Raw genomic sequence first — 6893 nt, forward strand, 5'->3', positions numbered from 1 at the left:
CCTATGCTTATCTTTCAATAGGAGATAGCTGACAAAGCAAGAACTTCTTGTAGATATAGGAGGTTACATCTACTGGAGGAGTTAGATGCTCTATAGAGTCGTCATAGGACATACCACACCAAGGGAGGCAGCTTGTATGCTCTCAAGAAATTTGAATGCGATGAGACCACCCCCATCAAAGACTACTTGTATTAATATCCGCTCCTCAACATGTTCAAACCTAGAAACATTGCACACAATATTGACATCATTGGAATGTGGATCAAAGTCATCATCTCAATGCTCCTCGTGCACATTTTTCACAAGCATGTTATGCATAATATAACATGCCACAATATACTTTAACACACAATGTAGGTGAACATTAATATCCCAAAGGATGCACCAATGATTTTTTAGCATCCCAAAGACATGTTCAACATGCACTTTGCCATAGGGGAGATGTTGAGTAAACAATCTCCAATCTCCGAAACTTGGGCGGTTACCCTTCCAGAAGGGGTTTATTAAGTGTCCCCATAAGCTCTATAGCCCGAATTTGTAAGTAGGTAAGGCAACACCCAAACATAGAGAATGAAGATGGGTGACTTGTGAAGAATGAGCATCTCCTTGAAGCACCTGTAAATGGATGATATCTTCCAATGTGTACTATTGTTGGTTCCACCTGGGGGGGGGGGGGGGGGGACCTTATAAAATTTATAAGAAAACACGTGAGTTTAAAAGAAAAGATGTTTTTAAAGTAAAATTTATAGATTATATTTACAAAATGGGATTTTTAATTATATTTTTTAAAAAAATCTATAAGCTTAGTAAAGTAACGGGGTCATTTTATTGCCTTATAGCATGTGAAGAAAGAGTATTTCTTAATACCCTTTGGACAAATGTTATATAGATGATTTCTTATAGGTGAACCCCCCGAGGTGCAAACATACAAACATCCATATGCACTTTTTTGCATCATAGACCACTTACAAAAGCACTGAATGAAAGTGGTAATTGCACTAGTACTACATTGGATTGTGGTCCATGCCAAGCTTCCAAGTGAGATTTATGCATGTGCCATCAATAGCACCACATACGTTTGGGAACAAGGTGATGATTTGGACATAGGTCATTCCCCTATGAGAACAAATATGTGGGCCGATGATGTTCCTAGGGCATTCCCCTATGAGAAAAGTATGTGGGCTGATCTCAACTTTGTTGCTAGTATGTTGACAACAATGTGGCAGTATTTGCAAATTGTAAACTCACCAATACCAAATGTATTCACAATGTCCTGGGTGAAGCCATTGTGCACAAGCAATAGGAAGGCATAGCTAAGCACTTTTCAACTCGATTTTGCAGGATAGACAAAATCAACATCTCCTTGTTGCAAGAGGATATGTAGTGAAATATAAATCTTTTGCGAAAGATATCATCATGTACATTGAGATCGGGAACCTAGAAGGACTACTAGACACCCACCTAGAGCATGTGTTGTGCCTTGGGGAGACCTACCACTTCTGTAACAAGGATCATGACCAAAGTGACACTTACACTAGCATTGGATAAATGAAGAAGAAAAATACAAACACCCCAAGCAAAAGAGACGCTCAACTAGGAGCTCTCCTCTACATCATGGTTTTGTAAGAACTGCAACATATGCAGGACATTGAGATTGCAGTCCATCAAGGTTGCAAGCCAAGAGCTATGAAGAGGATTCATGATCTACCAATAAAAGGTGGTGTGCAATGATGACATGGAGGAATTGATAGGAGTGGGGCAACGGCAATTGCAATAGGAGTGGAGGATCTAGAAATGGAGTAGCACAAGTGAGTATAACAATAAGCAAGAGTAGGGAACATGTACAAACTAGGAGTAGTAGGAGATATGCAATGAGCAAGATGAGCAAGGAACATGTACATAGTAGGAGTACTAGGGTACATTGGGGGCAAGAGAAGAAATAGCAACTTGCAGCAAGAAATGCAGAAAGTAGACACAATTTGGAGGAGTGGGGAGTAGTTGGTTAATGTAGTTGCAAGTTAATGTAGCAAACGCGGGTTGGAACAACAAGAAGTAGCAAGTTAATGTAGTACTAAGGCAAGACAGTGGCCCCAATGGCAACTATCAGAGAGATGTCAATACAACTATTTTTCACCCCTAGAAAATGGTTACTCTTCCAAGGATACCATTGGTCGTCTATATGAGAGTGGGCATTCGATGAAATTGCAAATTTTAAGGGGTTTAGTTATTGCACAATTCCAGACCATTGGTAGCTAGTCATTTGTGTGGTGTATTAATGAAGGCACCTTTCAAATATTGACAAGTAATAATCCCCCAGAAAACAAACAATATGATCTAGGTTTTAGGGTCAAATATTCATTAGGCACTTTCAAAACCAAATTCCATCATGTGTGTGCGAAGGATCGAACTGGATAGAAGGATTAAAGCTACTCAATTTTTTAAAGTCTCGATTAGTCTTGAAAAGAGAGCTCGATTTCTCTTTGCAAATCTCTCTTTGACATAATCATCAGTAATTAGGAATAGCATGGATGATGACATTCCAACTTTGATGTCAAGATGTGTGAGAGATTAAGCAAAGAATGTGATTACAAATCTCTTCTCACAATGAATACAATTGCAAGGAACCACAAATGACACCTAGTCAGACAAACCTACACATTGCATTAGAAAGTGTGGCATGCTCACAATAACCCCCCTCGAGTCAAAGCTCTTCAATAATGAGCTATCTAGCAACTAGTGAGAACTTTGGAATTCTTAATATGTGACCAATGTTCAAAAAAAACATTTTTGGTAGTGGATACAAAAACCTTTAACATAAAATTTTGGAGGAATTTTTGAATCAAATTACATGTATTCCCTATTTCTATAACTAAAATTTATAAAATTTCTTTAGATTTTGAGGGTTTTTTTTGTAATTTATATTACATTAAACCTTGGTTTTTCATGAACACGGCATATGACAAGCAAGCAACATGTTTTGTTGATTGGACCCAAGTCATCCAACTTCTATCAGCTACATTCCAAGCCAAAACAAACAATGGACTACTGCAACCTGACCATTTGATTTTTGGTGGACCACAATCCAAGTCGAAAACAAATCAATTGCTCGGATATTAGTGACACCTTGATTGTAGCTATGTAAAGTGAGGTAATGCATGATGTGGTTATGTTTAAGAAACTTGGCTAATGCTAATGCACAAGCCACCCATCACATTTGGGAGATGCACTTACCTTTCCTTCCAAAAGCCCTTTTACATGCTCGTCCACCCATAATTTGTTTGTCCAAAGGTTGTATTCATCAATCTAAGGCATTACCTTCCCATTTCTGGGGGTCGGGTCATCTTGATGGCACATTCTCCTTTGAACATCCACCACTAAGTCATGTAGCCTTCCTCCACCAAGTCTACTCTTGGATGGGACTACACCACATGTGGTGGGAGCTCTTCTCCCTAGGAGCCTCTACTTTTGCACTCCATAGTTTGGGATCAAAACTTCACACATTGCTAACATAGTACTCTTCCTATTGTGTACAAGCCTCGATGTTGAACATTATCTTCATCTTTATAGAACCAAGCTACATTATAAGGTCTCAAACTATGTGACAATAGAGATGTGGAGATCATGTGTTAAGATTAAGTGCCTACTTTTCTAGATCCAATGCTATCTTTAAATTGAGAAGATCTTGAGTCACTTTGTCAAAGACTATCCTAAGATCAGGGAGAAGGTTATGAAGAAAACCACCTCTATAAAGCAGAGGGAAAGAAGGATGGAACTTTGACTTTAGAAAAATATTAGTATTTTGTTGAGTCTAGCATCCCTATAAAATTATATACAAAGGTTGAGAAGGGTGGAGAACTTGTTAAAGTCTAGTAAATAGGAAAGGTGTGGCATAAAATCAAGCTATTAAAGTAGGAAATAGATATGTTCTTGGAGACATCTCAAATAAGGGAAACAAGTATGTACATGTATTTGTGTGTGTGTGTGTGTGTGTGTGTTGCGTACATGCATACATGCATACATATGTTACAAAACATGGTTAAGAAAGAAGGTAAGATGAGCTATGGGGAAAAGAAGAAGAACAAGTGGAGAAGCATGATGCAACCAAGTAGACTCAAATTGGATTTAGTTGAACCAAGTATATTCTTTTATAGCTTTTGAAGCTTGAGAACAACCCTTCTCTTTACTCATGGATTACATTGCGTACATTTGTGTGTGACCTCTTTGGCTACAACCTCATCCATCCTTATCCATCCACATTCTCTTAGACCTAGTTCCCATACGTATGCATTAAATGTGCTAACAAACCACTGTATTGTGAGTGGTGATAAAAAAACAATCCTTCACACAACCCCAAACACACAAGAAAAAGGAGTGCCACTACCAGTTGTGGCCTGATGCTAGATCTCACAGAATTTGAATTCTAGCCAAAACAACTCTTCTTGCCTGCCGAACCCCAACCCATGAGGAAAACTTCCAAATTGTGCCTCTTGTAGCTCTCACAGAGGACATCAACACTTCCAAGGAGGGAAAAAACTTCGTCTTACACAAGCAATACTTTAGATCTCAATAAAAGCCTTTGACAACCACTAAATTGTCGGTACATCATGATAGTCACCATTGACTCTCTTGTGTAGTCCGTAGATCCAGCCCCACACAATTTTCGAGAAAAGAAGCCACCCAATATTGCAAACACTACGAGTCACGACTGCAAACCTGCACGATCAGTATATGGACATGAGGGCTGACAACTTCAGTGTTTCAGTTGCCCTTAAATGGCAATATGTTTCCACCAATGTTAATGATTTCAGATGCCAATGAACAAGGAATGTGGTAGCATCTAGTCGATTGTATTATATAAGCAAATGTCACCTTCTGAGTTTTTTGCAACCCTCCCGTGGCTGCACGTAAGCATCCCACATACAATGACTGCAACTTCATCCAGTCGACTGCTGTCTTCTTCATCAACTAGTCTTCCATGCCCTCGTAATGGCGTGCCGCGTGATCTCCAAGAAGAATACCCTCTCTATCAACACTAGTTTTGTAGGTTCGAATTCCCGAGAGACGTCCTTATCGAGAGCTTGCACTAGAGCAGCTCCTCGAGGAATATAAACACCTCCTGCCCTCACTCCATAACAATTGCTTTTAGTAGCCGCTGAAGTCTGTCTGATACTTTCGCCAGACTGCTCAGTGCTCTCCTTCTCCCCTCAGCACGCAATGTCACCGTCTCATAAATATGAGGTAGATCAATACCGTGAAACACTGCCACCCTTGACGCCATTGTCTATATATCCAGCCCACAGTCATCGATTATATCGCGTCCGGCCGCATGCATCAAATTAAACGCTTGAAAACGCGCACGCATTTCTGTGGGATGGAGTTTCTTCGGCGGTGATTAATAGATTATGCGATCCAAGGGCCTTAGACGGGAAAAACCTTATGTACGATCTCCAGCATATACATTCTAAAACTAATAAACTCCCTTCTACATCTACGAATCAGGAATTCTCCACGCCAGCCGCCGCCACCTCGATCTTCACGGCAAGCACCTACATATTCGATATTCCTTTGGGTAATTGAACTTCAAATTATATTACAATTGCATTAGTAGCTTCATCTTGGAGTGCTTGGATTCGGTGCCCAAGTCTTTGTTGAGCCCCTTCCATGTTGTCCTCACACTCAGAATACTATCAATGTGATGTATGCATTCATCACCTAAGCCTACTTACCCAATGCTTTCTAGTTGCTTTCTTAATTCATATTCCACTCTCGAGCTTAATGTTGTGCTTCTCCCAATGATAATGCCCCATAACCTCTTCCACATAAGAAGATACATCATTTTTTATTGCCAATTGAGGAACCCAAATCCTATGAATTTGTCAAATTATGACAGCTTGAGTCAATATCATATGCTTAATGTGGGGAGGTCTTATTGGACTCATATATTAATGCCCAACAGTGTTTAACTCCGTACAAGGTATCCCTTGAATCCTACAACGAGGATTCGATCAAATTTTAATAAGCTACATTTCTCATGGGAACATCAATATTAGAAGAAAGCTCGATTTATGCAAGCAACATGTGTGAGTGAGGCTCAAGAGAAACCGGTTTGGTAAAGCCCAATGTGAACAAGGATTGTGCTAAACTCGTTTGGAGAGTTAGGAGTGTGAACAAGAGGTAGAGCGGATGTTTTAGCCTTAGTAATAAGATTTAGGAAAAGATAAGGGAAGGAAATGAAGTAGTACAACCGTCGTGAAAAAAAGCGGCACAAATAAGGTGCAGGACCTCTTACACCACTACAAGAGAAAGGCCCTATAGACGCGCACTGTACATGCGAAAATAGCGGGCGCATTTATAAGCGTGTGTATCAGCGCGTCTATTTATGCTAGTATACAGAACATGTTTATATACCCGCGTTTATAAACGCACCTATAAATGTGAAAATAAACACACATATTTTTCATTTCTCATAAAGTCCCTAAATATGACCAAACCTCTTAACAACTAGTATTTGTTTGAATACATTACCAACTTTACTTCTTTCTGAGTATTACAAATATACATCCAATCATTCAAAGCTAATTATATATGCTACAATCAATGATCAATCTCATCTTCAATGAGATCGGCCCTTGCTAGACTACCTACCTCTAGGTCTATGTTACCAATAGGCAATGAAACAAATAATTCTATCCCACTGTCAGAAGTATTGCTATGCTCAATTTCTTCATCATCATCTGCAACCATATTGTTATCCTCTTCTATACTTCCTTGAACATCCGCATGGGGATCATCTTGCACTGCATCATGTATATCATCGATCATGGCATCATCATGTGCATCATCATTGATTATATCATCATTGATTGTTGGATTGTCATTAACTATCTCTATGT

Source organism: Lygodium microphyllum, chromosome 7 (assembly GCF_053477565.2).
Source record: "Lygodium microphyllum isolate KBCC chromosome 7, Lygodium_microphyllum_v1.1.10, whole genome shotgun sequence".
NCBI lineage: Eukaryota > Viridiplantae > Streptophyta > Polypodiopsida > Schizaeales > Lygodiaceae > Lygodium > Lygodium microphyllum.